At 40.3% G+C, this 18471-nt stretch overlaps 1 protein-coding gene across 3 annotated transcripts in view; it reads right to left on the bottom strand.

Annotated features, from left to right (window-relative positions):
* The window catches only part of SH3D19 (SH3 domain containing 19), a 71222-nt gene extending 53824 nt beyond the window's left edge, over positions 1–17398 (bottom strand). For 2 of the 3 annotated variants that reach the window (XM_068403305.1, XM_068403307.1), the window contains exon 1: positions 17356–17398. The gene's annotated coding sequence lies outside the window, so the exon portion shown is untranslated. The remainder of the gene's footprint in view (positions 1–17355) is intronic. The other variant, XM_068403306.1, reaches the window with a different exon arrangement.
* Positions 17399–18471: the final 1073 nt, after the last annotated feature.

Below are 18471 nucleotides of genomic sequence, written 5' to 3'. Positions count from 1 at the left end.
GTCCCACCTTCCCCACACTCACCATTTCCAGCAGCTCTCTTGTGTTGGTACTGACGTGGTCACAAGTCTGATGGATCAGCCACATGATTTTGCTAACAACAAACAACCCCATCCCAAACATCCCAATTAGTTTTCAGCCAGGCAGGCTGACTGCTCCAGCTGGCTGCAGAGCCACATGAGCACCAGGTGATGCTGGAGTAGTGGTGGGAGTGGACAGACAGGGAGGCCAGCGGCCCTCCTTTGGGTAAGCAGCTCAGACCCTACTCACAAAAAAAACCCTTAAGTCCGTGACTCTGCAGCTAATCTGACAGCAAATCACCAAATGCTGGCTATGCCTCGGGTCAGCTGTTCTTCTCACCCTTCAGTTTCAATCGATACACTCTTTTTTTTCATTTTTTTTTCCTGTTAATGCTGGTCATCCAGATTGGCTCACTAGGAGATCAGACAAGCACCAGGCAAAAAGGAGCTGGCAGCAGTCTGGCACTACAGTGGTCTCTCTGTAAAATGAAGATGCACTCTCACCTTCTCTGCTAAATCATGGGGTATTGTTATGGCCCTGTGGGTACAGAAGGTTAATAAAGATCCAGTCATCTAAGAAAACACATGCTCAATAGTACAGATTTGTTCATCTAGGAAATCAGACTCCCCCTGGTACAACTTTACTTCTCTCTTGGGTCCAGCCTCAAAAGCAAGTAATCCTGAACCAGTAATTAAGTCCGGTGACAATGCAGTCCTCATCACTATGCCGAGGATGTCTACTGTGTCACTTAATGAATGCTGCAACTGTGACTTCCCACTGTCTGGACAAATGAGGATGTAGCTAAGGAGCAGCTAAAATCCAGCTGCGTGGCTAATTAAAACAACTCACGTTGATCAGCACAGGGAAAGCCTTTTAGGAATTGCTCCTTAGCTGTTTCTTCAACCACTTATTACATATTCATGTGCTTGTCACTGTCATACTTGGGGATGATATTTTAGCAATCAAACCTTCAATTTTAAGGCAGAAGAGAGGCAGGAAGCCAAAGCAGATCATGGCAGCAGATGATAACATTTCACACTCCGATTCTCACAGCAAACTATAAGTCGTGAGGTTGCAACAGCTTCCACATTTACTAATGTCCAGCTTAGATCTTGAAGCTGAAACACCTTCCAAACTTTTTGTGAATCTGAGTCACTCAGCTCTCGTGCACCCTGAATTAACTCTTCCTTGATTCAGAGCTACAGATATGATAGCTAGATTTCCCCTAGCATTTTCTTTCAGACAACAACCTGAGCTGCACTGCACCTTGCCCTTGAAGATGACTGTAAGAACACACCCATTCCAGAAAGGCAAATCCTCAGAGCATGATTCAGGTTATTCTCAGTCTTCACTGTATATTGACTGATTTCAGCTCCCAATAAAATGTATGTTACAAGGACAGAGGGCTCTGCTTATTGAAGAGTTTTGCCCTCCTGTAACAGCTAAGATCCTCCTCTATGCCACCTATCAACATATTTTTACTCACTGTTTGATAAGCCTGCTAGTGTGTTTTGATTAAAATTAATAAATAGTATTTATGCTTTAATGACAATTTAACCTTGGTAGTAAATATTTCTAGCAGTAGAAAGCACAAAGCATTGCTACTATGCTATAATTTTAATAATAGCATAGTAGCAATGTAGCACTGTAAATGTAAATGCAAGTATCACTGAATTGTCATAGTGATAGTGACAGGATATTTCAGCCCAGACAGCAATATATTCAGACACAAAAGTGGGGGTTAAAAAACTGAAGGGAAGAACTAGCTCTTTCAGATAAAACAACTTAGCTGTAAACTGCAGCTTCTTCTGATGGAAATTCTTTACCGTTAAAGTCTATGTAACTTCTGCATTTGCAAATGGGGAAAGATGACAGTGCTCTACTTCTACAGTTAAACAATACAATACAAAGCTTGTTTCTGAAGAATGGTTCTTTGGTTCAATTATTTGCAGTAGCATTTCAGTCAGTAAATCAAAGCCCTCTCTAGCCACTGACAGGACATTCTTCTTGCTTCACACATCTCTACATCAAACACAATCTGGTGGCTGAATGAGCTCCAGAACCTTTGTAATTGGCATCACAGATGAATAAAACCTGGTTTAATCATGAAGGATGGGCAGGACAAAGGCATAAAGAAAACCTGTTGATCTGGATCCATAGGATTCACGATATCTTTACAGGGCTTTAACTATTATAAAGTATAGATATTAGATTTTCTTCAAATAGTCTGTGTACTTCATAGAACATATAAGTATAGTGTTAAGGTTATCTTCAAAGTTTTGTAAAGGGGGAAAGTGGTATGTGAATGTCCTCATATGACTAGAAGCAATAATAATGATTACTAACTAAACAGATAACACTTCTCTTTACAACAGTGAGTAACTTCAATCCCTACTAAACCAGTTACCTCCAGATCAACAAAGAAAAAAGAATAGGGGGGGCAGGGGGAAATCACCCAAAGTAGTCAAAAGATGGGTGTATTTCAGCTGGCCTTTTTAAAACATAGAGGCTGAGAAGCTTAGGAGTAGAAACACAACAGAGCATGGCTCCAGAAAGGAATGAGCAGGAACAAAAGGGTGTTGACTGCAAGGGTAAGAACTCAGCAGGACCCAGAGGATGCATGAGGCAGAGGTGAGGAATCCAGAGGAGATGCTCAGGTGCTTGCAAGCCTACAGACTTCCAAGACTTCAGAGCAGTAATCAAACTGAGGGTGTTTCTTATTTTGCCTAGATCTGTGTGTTTCCCCGTGTAAAAATAATCTGTAAAATATAGGCCCATTTGCTTCAACTATTGTGCATCCTTTGAGAAGCAAACTAGCGCATGTATGAGGAAAGAGTTCCTGGGGAGTTCTTTGAGGCATTTTAAGGCCTCCGGCAGATGGATAATTGAATCTCACTTCCAAAGGACAGTACCAAATAGCTTCTACACTCAGCAGTTAAGATAGTATCTGGATTCTGCCTAGTTAGAGATTAACAGCACACAATTCCAGCTCTGTAATATAAAAGCCAGCCATTTGAGAAGCACTCAAAATGTAAAGTTCAACCCCAGCCACAAAAGTGAGATTACAACAGAAGTGAGATTACAACAGAAGTGAGATTACAAGAAGTGTTAGACACTGGTGTGACCTCAGTGCCAAAAAATCAGCTGAGCACCTTTGAGAATTTCGACGTATGACAAGGGCCAATGCTGAGCTCTTTGACAAGTCCCATCCCGTAGGATTTCCACACTCCTTTAGTTGAATTAGGATTCAACTTCTTCGCAGGCCATCCGAGCCAAATACGCAGCATGAAATGTGCTGAAGTTTAAGCTTTAGCTGAGTGAGGAAACAAAGAAATTCCTCATTGTTTTAATTATAGATGTATGCTGAGAGCAAAGACATTTGTTGTGAAGGGACAGTCTATAAAACAGATGTATTAATACATATGTATCCAATATAGTGAAGTCTTAAGTCAGCACTTAAAAGCAAAAAAAAAAACCAAAACCCCTTCTACACTGTAAATGTGAACCAGCAGCCAAAAAATGTGTGTAAGAATATTACAAGGTCATCTGTATAAACTGGCTTCAAACTGGCCATTTATATTTACAAATAAAATAAAATAAAATAAATGATTTAACAAGCAGCAGAAACACTCATTTTCAACCCTCCCATGTTAAAGCCTCACAACAGTAAAACTGTCTTTATGAGTGATCACATCTTGTTCCAATGTACTGCTGACACACCCAGTTACACCCTACAGTACATGAGGTCCACGAGCTTGTAACAGTGGCCCTTACAGAATGCATAGTGAACAGAAATTGTAAAATAAAATCTCATAACCACACCCTTCACCAGACCTGTCTTTCCAGAAAGTGCCATGCACGCAGCTCAGTCAGAGAAATGGCATGTTTGCCTATACACTCTTCCCTTGCCCTTCCTCCAAAAACACTGAAACGCTTCCTTTTCTTCTATACCGAAGATATTGACAGAGCTTTTGGTTACAAAATACAGAATATGATTCCTCAGAAACTTGCACTACATAACAGCAAACCATACATTCATACATCTGTAGGTCTGCAATGTTTACCTCTGAGTTTAAATATGACCTTAAGCTGTAGTTCTTTTTATTCATCCACAAAGATCCAGCAACTCTGAGATTAAGGTCAACTATTCCCAAAAGATATGCATCAAAGATTATTTTTCAAGTCTTTTAACTCTGATTGTACAAGGATTTGGGTAAGGTATAGCATATAGGTAAAGGTAATATCTTTGTTAGTCCAAGCTGGGGAAAAACAGCCAAGTTTTTAGATACTCAAATTCTTTTCCATGGGTGAAACAGAAGCATCAACCATCAGAGCCAAACAGATTTTTAAAATCACACTTATACCTACCAAACCTTCATCTATCCCAAACACATTGCAAAACCCTGATAGGGGGGCACAGAACTGAATTTGCTGTAGGAGCACTCCAAATACCTACCTCAATAACCGAGAGAAGGCCTTTAACCGCTGGGGACACTGCTCCAGTGAAACAGATCTCATCTTTGAGTAAGTCACCATGGAAACGTACTACAAGACACAAAGAACCTCCTCCACCCTCAGTCATATACCCTGGCTGTCTTACATCATGGACCTCAAATTATATAACAAATCAACAAATACTGCAGCTTCTAATGGATGGTTATAGCTTGGAAGAAATAATCACTATCATCACCTTTCCCCACTCAACTAAATTTAGCTTCAGAAGCAAACACCTTGCAGAACAGATTGAACCGGACCTTTCCAGAGCAACAGTCATAAGAAATACCTTGTCAAAACATTTCACAGCCACGGAAATCAATGCCCCTCCCTAGCCTGTAAGAATCCCCAAAACACAGAGCTCTTTCACATGCTCCTCCATGCACTTCAATCAATGCACCATAAGCCATCAGGTAAATTAGGCAGAGGAATTTAAGAGCCACAAAGTATCAGGTCAGTTTACTCAGGCGACTGAAAGGACAGAAAAACCACCAATCAGTGGAGTTACCCTTCTCTCATAATAACCACTTAATCTCTGACCTCTGTCCCTGATCCCAAATATTTACAAAGACAGGCTAAGAAATTTTTTTTTTTTTATATAATCTCCAGTGCAGTTTAAAGGCTCTGGATTCAGATAACATAACAGGTAATTTCTGTAACCTCCAGTCTCAGCAATACCCTTAACTCCAAAGACAGTAAATTGTTCCTGTCCTTCTCATGTCAGCCAACAACCTTATCCCCTTCTCCCCTTGCTAACATGCCTCTGGCACTCCAAAAGTAATAGTGGCCTTTTCCTTAAGACTGCCTAATTGATTAGCATGATCTATTTAAACTCAGAACAATGCCGTTTTAACTTTCTCAAGAAGCAGCAAAGCAATAGAGAATGACAGCTCAGTCTCTTACACTGCAGGACGTAGAAAGCATTATGTAAGACTGGCAGACACAAAGTTCAAAAGAGTCAGAGACTTTTCAGCATGTGACATGAGGTTAAGCTGTGGCGCTGCTTGTCACAAAACACTGTGGGTGCTAAAAGTGTATATGAATTCAAAAAAACCTAAAGAAAATCCACTGAGGGCTATTACAAAGCATCACCTCTGTGAGAGGCCCCAAGCCACACAAATCTGGATGCTGATGGGATGCATGGATACTTTCCAATGCACGTTTATTTTTTCCTTATCTTCTTCCTTAGGCTTCTACTTCACACATAAGCAAAGACAGAATGAGAATATTGAAATAGGTGGACTTTCGGTCTGATCCACAAAGGCCATTTTTACACCCTTAGTTGTCTTTCAGGATGGAATGAGGTTGCCTGTCTGAAACTTAAGCCATTCTTTCCAGTTACTTCAGCTGTCCTAGGGAGATAAATCTTAAGATAAAAGAACAAATCTTGGGTTGTTTACTTTTTAAAGACATATGAAAATCCTGATTTTTTTAAATGTGAAAATAATGTGGGCAATTTCTATTTTACACCCTCCAAGAATGTTAATGATTTTGTTTTATATCACCATTCAAGTACATCTGTATTAGACCAGGCAAAATACCTGTTTAGCACCTGCAGCAAGGCAGTTACCACACTAAGAAGCCCTTTTTCTCAATTCAGATACTAACAGATGTCATTTAATAAACCTACAAAACACAGTATGGGAACAGCAATTAAAGGAAATACAGAGAACTATGTTGTCATTTCACATCTGTCCTAGGTGGAAAAAAATAAATGCTGCTATTAACAAAAAGCATTGGTAGTCTGTTCACACTGAAAAATGTTCGTTTAACAGAATGCATTTCCTTGTCATCAGCCTCAGAAGGAAGAAGATAGATTGGGCAGTAATGCAAATAGTCTTCTGTCCTATACACCAGTAAGGTGCGGTGAGAAAGCCTCTCCTGCAGCTGTCATTACTGTACTTGTCCCATTTTCTCTTCCTTCCCAGCTGTCCAACCTTCACCTGTCAGGAGCACTACATGCTTTTAGCTATTCGTGGGCCTAGTATTGTAGAAGGGGCAATGGAAACAAGGTAATAAAACCACACAATTGTCTTAAAAGCAGTTACCCAAAAGAAACTCTGTTCTTGGGAAGGAGGGAAACTTCCTGAACTGGTCCAATCATAAAATAATATCAGGATTGTTTGAACTAATACTGTATTAATATTTGATGCCAGTGTGTGAGGGGATGGGGAGGCAGAAGTGCAGATGGGATGGAATAGAAGATTTATAATAGTAAAACCAAAGCTATTTCTTTCCACCAAGCATTTATTCCAAGCAAAAATATTGCTTAATATAACATGAGATTGCTGATGTACTTCTTTTGCTTCAACTAGATATTATGTTGTAGATCAAAAGAGAGATTTAACAAAGTAATCATTGTTTGTGGTTGGAACACTATGATTAGATTTGGACCTTCTCTTTAATTAGAAGTCAACCTTTGCCTCAAGCCTCAGGAGATGGAATGACCACCATACCCAGTATAGTTATGCATACTTATAAAGACCATACTTAAATGAATACTTTTCACATTTAGGGTTGTGTGGTCTAATTTCAGTCTTCTGTAGCAAGGGACCTGCCTGTGACCTGCCTTGGTTGTAGCCTCCAAGGGAACAGGTAACATGACTTTTTGTACCTCTGAATCTTAGTTCTCCTCTTGAAGATGAAGTAGTTGGAAACATGCAAAAGCAGCTCATCCTTGTCTACACTAAGGGCTAGTACTAGCTCATTTGAGCCTGCTGTTTGTCACAGATGGCCAATACTAGGACAAATCCCATACATAAACAGGGCCTAAATTCAAATGGTGATACCTTCACTGAGCAAAATACCGCTTTTGAAAAGAGAAATTTTGTAGCAAAATCAGAAATGCAACATCTCACAAATGACAGGATCAGAGCCCGAAGAACAGCTATGCAAACCGTACAGCAAGCATTAGACAGCAATACAGTAAGAAGGAAGAAACTATCAATGTGACAGGCCTCACTAGGAATATTTCTCTCCCACGACGTAGTGAGGATGCAACCGTTACATGCTTTGAAAGAGTACTTGATCAATCATTTCAATGTTCAACCTGCGAAATCAGATGCTACTTAAGGTAACCGATTACCTATGCTAGGATGATCTGCAGACACCAAAGAATAACTTACAATGAAATGACAAAGTAGGTGAGCAGTACAGAAAAAGAGAATAAAAAAAAAGAAAGAAGTAACAATCTCTTCTCTCTTGTGCACATCACAGTAAGAAGCCATGGAAATCAACACAACATAACTGCAAACTGAGCTCTCCCACTCAAATTCCAGAGGTGAAGGAAAATGTAGATACTGACCTAAGCCTAGACAGAAACCTACACAAATCCTTAGGGAAATCAAGCAAAGCTCAAGTATCAGCTCCAGCACTCCTAAAATATCAACATGAAATTCTTTCAGGGAGAACAGAACTACTACTACTTCTGAGCTAGAAGTTTACAACCTGCTGAGTCTGCCTCATATGTGAGCCCTGTCACATATCCCATAGGTTCCCTTAGCAACTCCTCCTCCTTCTCTGTTTTCTTTGAGACTATTACAAATACCTTTGGAAAGAACTCTCTTCCAGACCTCTTTCCCATCCACCAGATGAATTTCATGTGCTATTTGTCATTGAAATGTCTTGGGGAGAAAAAAAGAATAATCATAAAGAAGTAGAATTATAACCATGACTGATTAATTTGGCCCATCACGTGTTACTTATAAACAGAGAATTCCAGTTCTCCCCACATCTTTCATCCACCTCAGAGCAGGGTTAAAAGACAAAGCCATATGGTCATTTTAAAGAGAATTATTGCCTTTTACTGGGAAAAAGTGAAATATTCTCAAAATGACCTTTAAAAGGAAAGTTCCATGATTAAAAAAAATGCAATGTGTAATTGTGTGCTTCCTGAAACCACCTTCTTTAGAACTAATGTCTGTCATGATTGTTTATGCTCCAGACAATTCTCCTAATGCACAAGGAGAGTGGCCTTGTGTCTGGATGGTCCTCAGTATCTTCTACGGGAGTCGTCTCCGAAAGATGATGGGACAATGAAACTTGCTCATGTACACAAGATGCCCAAAGAAGCACTAAAATTCTTTCAGTGAAGAAGGAGAGTGAACCTTTTTCTCTTTATTCCTTCAACAACCATCTCATTCTCAGCATTATTTTCCATTATGAATTAGCATAAGCACTGGAGAGCAGCCCAGACAACGGAAAGAGTTGTTCAGGGCACCAGAGCAAACAGTCCTTCAAAATTCCCTTTGCAGAAACCAGGAACAGAGCACTCTTTTATTAAAACAAATCCCTCTTCTCTGTTTAGGAATAAAGAATCTGGAAGGCTGGCTAGGATGTGCCCTTAACAATAACTCTTTACTGCTATCTGTGAGATGAATAGCCAAAAATCCCCAATGCAACAGTGATGAATTGGCAGCATTAAAACAAACACTCACATCTACAACCTCTAGACACCCACATGATCCCTAATTGCCAACAACTAAGCTGAACACATCTGCCATTTATTCCTCTGGTCTACCTGTGATTTTTTTTCTCATTTACAGATAAGTATAAACTGAGCAGGGAAAATAAACATTGCAAAGAATAAATTAAACATACTGATTTATTGTGGCAAAGAAGCTGTCAAAGAAATATGCTGCACAAAATTGCTCCAGCTTATTCTGTTCCCAGGAGGAACATCTCTGATGTGCACAGCACGTGCTGCTGACCAGAAACACATGATAAACAAAAGAAAGACATATAAGCAGATTCCAATCTCAAGTTTCACCAGTTTAAATCCACGTTTAACCAGTAGGATTGCACCACTTTCTGAGTGACTGAGCCCAAAATTTAGCTCTCAGAATGAAAAAAATGGAGCCACATGATCCAACTTCTTAGATACCAACAACAAAAGTCACAACACTGAGCCCCTGCTTTCAGCTCTGCCACTGATTTATTGTGCAACTTGCAAGAAATCACTCTGCCTCTCTCTGCTGAACCTGCTTCATCTGTAAACTGGAGATGAAGCTTTTTTTTTTTCCCCTGGAGATCAGCCTTCTGATCCAACTAAGCACATGAGCACTGATAACAGTCCAACGGAGGGAATGAGATCCTTCCTTCTGGAGTGGCACAGGCTTAGCTCAGCCCAGGGCAATTGTGAAGCTGCACCCAAGGGTTTGGGGAGGAGACCAGATACTTTTTATTACATAAACTTTTCACCTACTGGGAGTGTACAAAAGCAGGACCTTCCTCTTTTCACAGTCTAAAAGTATGCTTAGACTAAGAGTAACCTGCTACTCCCTAGCCTTAAAAATTGTAAAAGCTAAATATAAAAAATAAGAATGTAACAGTAAAACAAGTATCATCCCCCAACATTGTTCTTTCTTCTACACAAAACCCTTCCCTTTCAGATGGAGTGTCAACAAGGTTCAAAGTCTCAAACTTCAGATCTGTATTACAGCCTGTAACACTGGCTGGATGGGCAAAAGCCTGAAATTTTCCTGTGTGGAACAGCTGCATTGACAAGGTAACACAGACATTGCCAGTGGACAATGCAAGGCTTTTGAATGACAGCAATGGAAAAACTGTATTTCAGGATGCTTGTGGGAATGAGTCTTGTCCTGAATATTAAGTAGTCCAGTGTTTGAACTAAAGAACTAGATTTAGACTGATTCTTTTGACACTGTCTCCCACAGCATTATCATTTGGAAATAGAGTTAGTAGGAGATAGACAAGCAGCCTATAAGTGGGCTGAAAATAAGTGAGCTCAACCTCTCTTTCCTGGGAGTTTTTCAAGACTTGGCTAGAAAAAGACATCATTGGCCTGATCTAGTGTTAGCATCTTCCCACTACAAGCAAGATGTTTGACTACATGACCTGCAGAGGTCCCTTCCCACCAACATTTCCACCATTCTGTGATTTCTCAGTACAGAAGCAGCAGTAGCATTAGAAGTCTCTCCACACTGCCCATTTGAATAAGGCACAACAGAGAAGCAGAGTTCTTCGGTAGGGTTACAAGAGCACCTCTCACTCTTTTCAATGCCCAATTCCAATACAGTACCCTGGATTTTAAATTTACCTAAAATACACAAAATCTGTTAAATGGCCTACAAAATTAGCAGTGAAATTACTCCTGAGGACAAAACAACTCAAGTTGTTATGTACATAAATGCCAGCAGCAATTTGTGAGAGGCTTCAAACTAGAACCTCAGGCTTCAGGGGTTAGGAGCTAGCAAGATTACTGCAGCAGAAGGAAGGACTCTCATATTCCCCTTCAGATATGGAAAGATGGAATTATTAAATGACTGATCGCAGACTGACCATAATGGTTACAACACAGAAAATCCTGTTACTGTCTGTTTTCTCAAGACCTCAAAAGCATATCAATTTGTAAAAGCACGCTGGTTTAACTATAAAGTGAGGATAGTTCCACTACATTCTCAGGCCTGTGACTTAAGACTCCTTTCATGCTCTGTTAAAGGCTTAAGATCTTAATTAAAAGGTGTCTTTCAAGCTTCACAGATGATCTGGGAACACACATTCTTAAGATACATTCAGACAATTACTGTAATGTTTATTATACACAATTTCACAAGATCAACGTTACATAGCAGAGGAAATAGAAATGCAGAGAAGCTTTCACTAATGGAATTCTGCTACACAAAAAAACCCTAAAACCAAAGTAAGATACAAAATACCATTCATAAAAAGATAGCTTGATTTACCAGATGCTAACTAAAGGGATCTGTAGCCCCTTTGATCAGCCACTTCAAGTGCTTCCTTATAAAGGAACAAAAGCAGGGTTGTGTTTATTTGTATTGTTGACTTGATGTATTTTAAATAAAAAAGCCCAATTTAGTTCAATCAAATGAAGGCAACCAGCTGTAAAAGAACTTCAGCACATTACAATCAGCAGGTAGACTATATGCCAGTAAAGCCTAGAATCTATTTCTAGAAATGAACTAATTATTTTCTTCCCCCTTCCCATTCTGAGGGCAAGCTTTCACAGTAGACTCCTAGATTTTAAAAATTAAAATCTCTTATTTGACTTCAAGTGATTGATATGCTACTAAATGTCTCAATAAATCATTGCAGTGTTTAGCTACCTTCATCCTCTCATCTCCAACGTCAAGGCAACTACAATGAATGATATCACATTACAAGACTGTGCTTCAGGATTTATTGATCCATAATCCTTACCCCAAAGTAAAAACAAAAAAAACCAAACACCATAATGAAATTAATCCAGTTCCTTCTACGAGCTTTACTCATGTTCAGGAATTAACTGCAAATACGTGGTATGCCTGAAATCTTCTATTCTATTACTATCATATGATTTTCAGTTTGAAAACATTTAGAGGCATAAGACTAAAGGATCTGCTTCTTTGACCTAATTGACCTGTGGTACAACAGCACATGACCTGAAGCTATCAGAGCCAACAGTGCACAACCTGACAGTAAAATCAAGAAATAATGATAATTACAGATCACTGTTGCCAGTATAGACATATTTTTAATACTGTCTGAAATACAACAATTGAAGGATGGTTAATATTAGGTCATGAAATTAAATGTCTCAATAAAAATTTACCATAGCAATAGGTATTATTTGGATTCAGGGAACATCTGTTTTGATCTTTCTAAAGTGCTAATATTTAAGAAAAAAATCAGTGCAGGGTGGTACATAAAAAAGATATCCCCAGGCCCTGTTCTGCTACCCCTCACTTTATCCAAACTCTCCTGCATGGCAGATGGTTGCTAACTGCCAAAGGAGGCAAACGATAGTGTACTGAATGCACATTTTGTAAGTATAATCTAGCATCTGTTTCCTTCCTTTTAAACCATTACCTATGGTCTTTGGTTCATCCACTCCCCAGATTTCTTCCCAGTGTCATGCTGGATCCCAGCATCACCACTCAAAATACTCCATCTTCCTGTAGCATTTCTCCCACACTAAACATAACTAACATAACTAAGCCTTTGATACTGTCTCCCAGGGCATTCTCCTGGATAAGCTGGCAGCCCAGGGCTTGGACAGGTGCACTCTTCGCTGGGTTAAGGACTGGCTGGATGGCTGGGCCCAGAGAGTGGTGATGAACGGTACCGCATCCAGTTGGCGTCCGGTCACTAGTGGTGTTCCCAGGGCTCAGTACTGGGCCCAGTCCTGTTTAATATCTTTACTGATGATCTGGATGAGGGGATCGAGTGCACCCTCAGTAAATTCATGGATGACACCAAGCTGGGTGGGAGTGTTGATCTGCTGGAGGGTAGGAAGGCTCTGCAGAGGGATCTGGACAGGTTAGATAGATGGGCCGAGACCAATGGCATGAAGTTCAATAAGGCCAAATGCCGGGTCCTACACTTTGGCCATAACAACCCCATACAGCGCTACAGGCTGGGGGAAGAGTGGTTGGAAAGTGGCCCGGTGGAAAAGGACCTGGGGGCATTGGTGGACAGCCGGCTGAATATGAGCCAGCAGTGTGCCCAGGTGGCCAAGAAGGCCAACAGCATCCTGGCTTGTATCAGGAATAGTGTGGCCAGCAGGACTAGGGAAGTGATTGTCCCTCTGTACTCGGCACTGGTGAGGCTGCACCTTGAATACTGTGCCCAGTTTTGGGCCCCCCACTTCAAGAAAGATGTTGAGGTGCTGGAGCAAGTCCACAGAAGGGCAACAAAGCTGGTGAAGGGTCTAGAGGGTATGTCCTATGAGGAGCAGCTGAGGGAATTGGGGTTGTTTAGCCTGGAGAAAAGGAGGCTGAGGGGAGACCTTATCGCTCTCTACAGCTACCTGAAAGGAGGTTGTAGTGGGGTGGGTGTTGGCCTCTTCTCCCAGGCAACTAGCAATGGGACTAGAGGACATAGCCTCAAGCTGTGCCAGGGGAGGTTCAGGTTGGACATTAGGAAAAATTTCTTCATAGAAAGGGTTATTAAGCATTGGAACGGGCTGCCCAGGGAGGTGGTGGAGTCACCATCCCTGGAGGTGTTTAAGAAAAGACTGGATGTGGCACTTAGTGCCACGGTCTAGTTGACACAGAGGTGTTAGGTCAAAGGCTGGACTCGATGATCCCAGAGGTCTCTTCCAACCTAGTCGATCCTGTGATTCTGTGATTTGATAGGCTAGTAACAAAACCAGAATATTTGTCAGAGTACCTGATACTGCTATAAATATATTTCACCCTGGCTTATCTAAATGGCATCATCCTATAATAAAAGGAACTATATTAAAAAACCGTTTATATATTGCTCCTTCTAGAACAGATTTTTATATGCTCCTCACTGCAAATGAATTATGTCAGAGTTACGTTTTAAAACTGTTCCTGTTTCATTGTAAATGAGCTCTCCGTCCCTAATACTGCAAAGACTCAAGCACAAGCTCATCTAGAAATACACAGACACAGAAACATATAAGAACATGATGTTGGAAAGGACAAGTTTAGGCCCCGATAATCACAAGAAATATTGTCATGTGATCTTTTTCTTAAGCTGATCGTGTTCCAGACTAGAACTTAACCTTACAGAGACTGAAGAGGAGGAATTGGTGGTGGTATTTGGGCTTTTTTTGTCTCTTCTTATCCCAGTGTTCCACATTTGTGATTAGACTGGACAGACTTCTGGGCAAGATCTCACCAGGGCTTTCTATGAAATAAATTTCTACCTCTCTGTCTCTCTCTTGGAAACATCTACGTCCACTATTTTATCTTAGGATATCTACCTTTTTTCTTAAGGCTCATTGCATATGTCTTCATCTGGTCAGCTAGCATCCCCATGCCCACCTCCATTATTTTATAGTAATTCTAGTGCAGAAATTCCTGTTACTAGACCTTCTGTCTAAGTACAAAGACCTGCAGGGTCATTTTTGTTCCACTTTAGATCATGAGAGGGATGGTATGTTGCACTTTTAAGAGATGCATCCCACAACATGCAGCTTAAGGAAAAAATAGAAAAGATGCCTTTGAGCCATTGGTCCTGACCATGGGTCGGGGCAATCCCAAGCACCAAAACAGGCTGGGCAGAGAATGGATTGAGAGCAGCCCTGAGGAGAAGGCCTTGGGGGTGATGGTTGATGAGAAGTTCAACATGAGCCGGCAATGTGCACTTGCAGCCCAGAAGGCCAACCATATGCTGGGCTGCATCAAAAGCAGCGTGGCCAGCAGGTCGAGGGAGGGAATTCTGCCCTTCTACTCTGCTCTCGTAAGACCCCACCTGGAGTACTGCCTCCAGCTCTGGGGGCCCCAAAGAAGGACACAGACCTGTTGGAGCAAGTCCAGAGGAGGGCCACGAAGATGGTCAGAGGGCTGGAGCACCTCTCCTATGAAGACAGGCTGAGAGAGTTGATGTTGTTCAGCCTGGAGAAGAGAAGGCTTCGGGGAGACCTTATAGCAGCCTTCCAGTACCTGAAGGGGGCCTACAGGAAAGCTGAAGAGGGTTTTACAAGGGCATGTAGTGACAGGACGAGAGGGAACAGTTTTCAACTGAAAGAGGGTAGATTTAGAATAGATCTTAGGAAGAAATTCTTTACTGTGAGGGTGGTGAGACACTGGAACAGGTTGCCCAGAGAAGTTGTGGATGCCCCCTCCCTGGCAGTGTTCAAGGCCAGGTTGGATGGGGCCTTGAGCAACTTGGTCTAGTGGAAAGGTGTCCCTGCCCATGGCAGTGGGACTGGAACTAGATGATCTTTAAGGTCTTTTCCAACTCAAACCATTCTATGATTCTATGATTCATTGTGTTTTCTCTTTCCCTTGTCATAAGCTGCCCCCAGAGAGGAAAGTGTCATGGGTGTAGTAGCTCATCATAAAATGGCATAAGCCATAAATCTGTCCCCAATGGAACTGAAACAGCTCTGAAATGCTGCCCATGTTACAAGAGAAGTGTGCTTTGCACTTCAATTAAGTCTTGCATGGTTCACTATTGAGTTTTCCCTCAGTTCTTACAGCAAGGGGCTCTGGTCTTCATGTGACTATAGCTCTTTTCCCAGACATGATATGGCCAGACTGGGGATAAGAATCTCACCCAGCAATTTGCCACCACAGGATTATGCTTCCAACTATAATGAGAGATGAACCAGAGTGTAGCAGTATCAGTTAGCAGAGCATGTCAGCTAAGTAAGGCAGGCTGCTCCTGCTCTGGCCTAGAAGCAGCAGCGAGACATGCACAAAACCACACTACCCTTTAAACAATGACTTTTCTTCCTCATAGCTCATCTTGGAAAACAGAACTATCCTGACACAATGGCTAGTGAGATTCAGAAGAGGGGCAGAAGATACATAGATATGGTTAGAAAGCACGTGCACTACTGACAGGAATGAGAGACTATTGAAAGCTGCATTTTTCAATGTTATGAGCAACCTACGTTATACTCTGTTAATTTCTCTGCGCTTTTCATGTGAGAATTTGGAATCTGGGACCCAGACAACTTAGAGCAGTGTTTTATTGTCGGGGCTGGCCCACATTTGAAATTCCAATTCCATAGAAAAAATCAGAAGTTTTACTTTGCTTTTGGTTCCAAATTATAAATTCTAAAATATACTCCAGAGCAAAAAAGTACCAGTGGGAAGGACCAGCCAGAAGAAAGGGGAACAGATTGAAACTGTTTCAACCTTAAACTAAATATTTTGATCAAATTAGATTTCCTTTTGACAATGATTTGGATTTATTTGACATTATTGTAATAGCACATGATCTAATAAAGGTTCAAACATGTAGACTGTAACTGTATCATTTGAAGAAAAAAAGTTAAGTATTTTTAATTATAAAAGGAAATACAGTGATTGATGTTGGAAGTAGATACAAGTAATCAAAGACAAGGGCAATACTCCCCTGCAACTTAAACACTGCTGGAAACAGCTACAGTGCTGTTGTGAATATGGGAAGGAAGGGAAAAGCACCCTCTTCCATCACATCACACACCAGATACAACACATCAACTGTGCTTTAAGAAGAGGCTACAGTTCCCTCTGTTCTTCTAGCTATAAAAGCTACCCCACTATAATGTAAAAATGTAACAAGAAAATCAGACTGTAAAAATCAAACTAAAAGGTCATGTCATGTCAGAAGGCTGGACACCAGGGGCATCCTTTGGAAAGGCTTTTCGCAAAGAAGTGGGAGAGCCTGTGTTAGCTGGTCTGCTCTTTCACTTTACTTCATTAAAATCCCATTATCTACCACAGGATATGGATGAGATCCTATTCCCTAAAGAATTGAGAGGGAGAGTTTGGAAATAAGGCAAAAGAGAAAGAGTTTTTTTGAAAAATGAGAGGATAAGAAGAAGAACTACAAAATATTCAGAAGCCTAAGGGAAAATGTGGCCTTGCAAATCAATAGCTTAGAAGTTCATGGCAATTTATGATGGACATTCTAAATAAACATAAAATGTTTGTGTGTGTTTTGTTTGATACCCGTTCATTTGCTTCTCTCAGTTTTGAAACCTTAGGTATGATGGGATCAGAGTTCATGGAATAAATAATGAAGTGTTGCTATTCTTGACTGAACCAAGAATTATTGTCCTTTCTAAAGAAGCAAACAGTCCAAAGGAGCAAAAGTCATGAGGGCTTCTTGTATTAAACCACAGTTTTACAAAACAACCCTCTACGTGATACATACACAAGCCTTTGGATTTTAAGTACACACAATTACAGTGCAGTAAGCCCCAATAATTTCTTGGAAAATTTTGCCCATAAGCAGTATAAAACAATTACCTTTAACACAAACTTATTTTGGCATTTCGTTACTGTTACCAAAACAGAGAAGTAGAAGAATGGCATTTTTATTTTTCTGGCTAATTTCCCAGTTCATCCCATAAAAGGACAAAAATAAAGAAAAAAAGGAAAAGAAGGGAAGAATAAATACAGAAATATGGTTCTTACCCTGAAGAGCGGCAGTCTGTTTTATTTCTTTCAGAGCGATCTGTGAGGAAGGAGGCACAGTATCAGCACAAAAGTTGGATGTTCTTTAGCAATACTAGTACAGAAGTCTTAAAAGAACTGTAACACCATATGACTAGCAAATCCAAAAGCTGATTCTGTTATAAAACTGTTTTTCTGCACTGGACTACTCTGCCTGACACCAAGTAAAATTACTGCAAGTTCAACGTTTGTTAAAGCCCCTCTCCTCAAAACACAGTGTATTTAATGTTTTGTATTAATGCTTTGGAAGCTTCCCCTCCCTTTAGCTGAAATGAATAGGTCTGTAGTTTAGGGTAAAAATAAGGGAGAGGGAAGAGGAAAAAAGAAAAACCACAGATTACTCAGCGCAAAAAAATCATTCCATGAATCATGGCTGGCAGAGTTCCCCAACAGGATGGGAGAAAAACCAGCAGTTGGTTGCAGCAACATCTGCAAATACACTGAATCCAGTGCAGCCCCATCATTAACTCTTTGACTTCTGTGTATTCTAGATACTGAATCTTTCTGTTTTTAGAAAGGGTTTTGTTTATCCTGTGAGTATTTCAAGTAGCTTATTTGAACTAATGAGATTGACCCGCAAATAAAAATCTATACAATACAATCATATCAACTCAGATAACCTTCTTTTGCTGAACAATTTATCAGTTGCTAAAGCCATCTCTAGATACATTTCTAAAAGTTTTTTTTTATTTTTGAAAGCTCTGATATGCAAAGAAAGTATAAAATACTTCTAAGAGTTAAGATTATCATACAAGCATTACAAAATAACCACGGTATTGTATTAGAATTCACATATTATCAGTTATATTGTAAGTCCAGAATATCTCTTACCACATGACTTTCGAACTACCCGAAAGAAACAATTGAGATTTGTGTCCTCCTAAAATGCATATATTCTAAAATTAGAGGGCGTTTTAATCATTTATTACAGAAAGATCCACTATGCAATTAGAAAGATATTCTTACAGCTATATATAATCTCCACTGACCATGGTAATTTGTTTCTGATTCCATCTGTGTGTATTTTAAACAGAAAGCTATTTTTCCTGTGTTAGTAAGCAGTTTACTGAAAAGCTT

This window comes from Nyctibius grandis, chromosome 6 (genome assembly GCF_013368605.1).
Source record: "Nyctibius grandis isolate bNycGra1 chromosome 6, bNycGra1.pri, whole genome shotgun sequence".
Lineage (NCBI taxonomy): Eukaryota > Metazoa > Chordata > Aves > Nyctibiiformes > Nyctibiidae > Nyctibius > Nyctibius grandis.
Note: the sequence above shows the minus strand (reverse complement) of the source record. Positions and strands in the feature narration are given on the sequence as shown.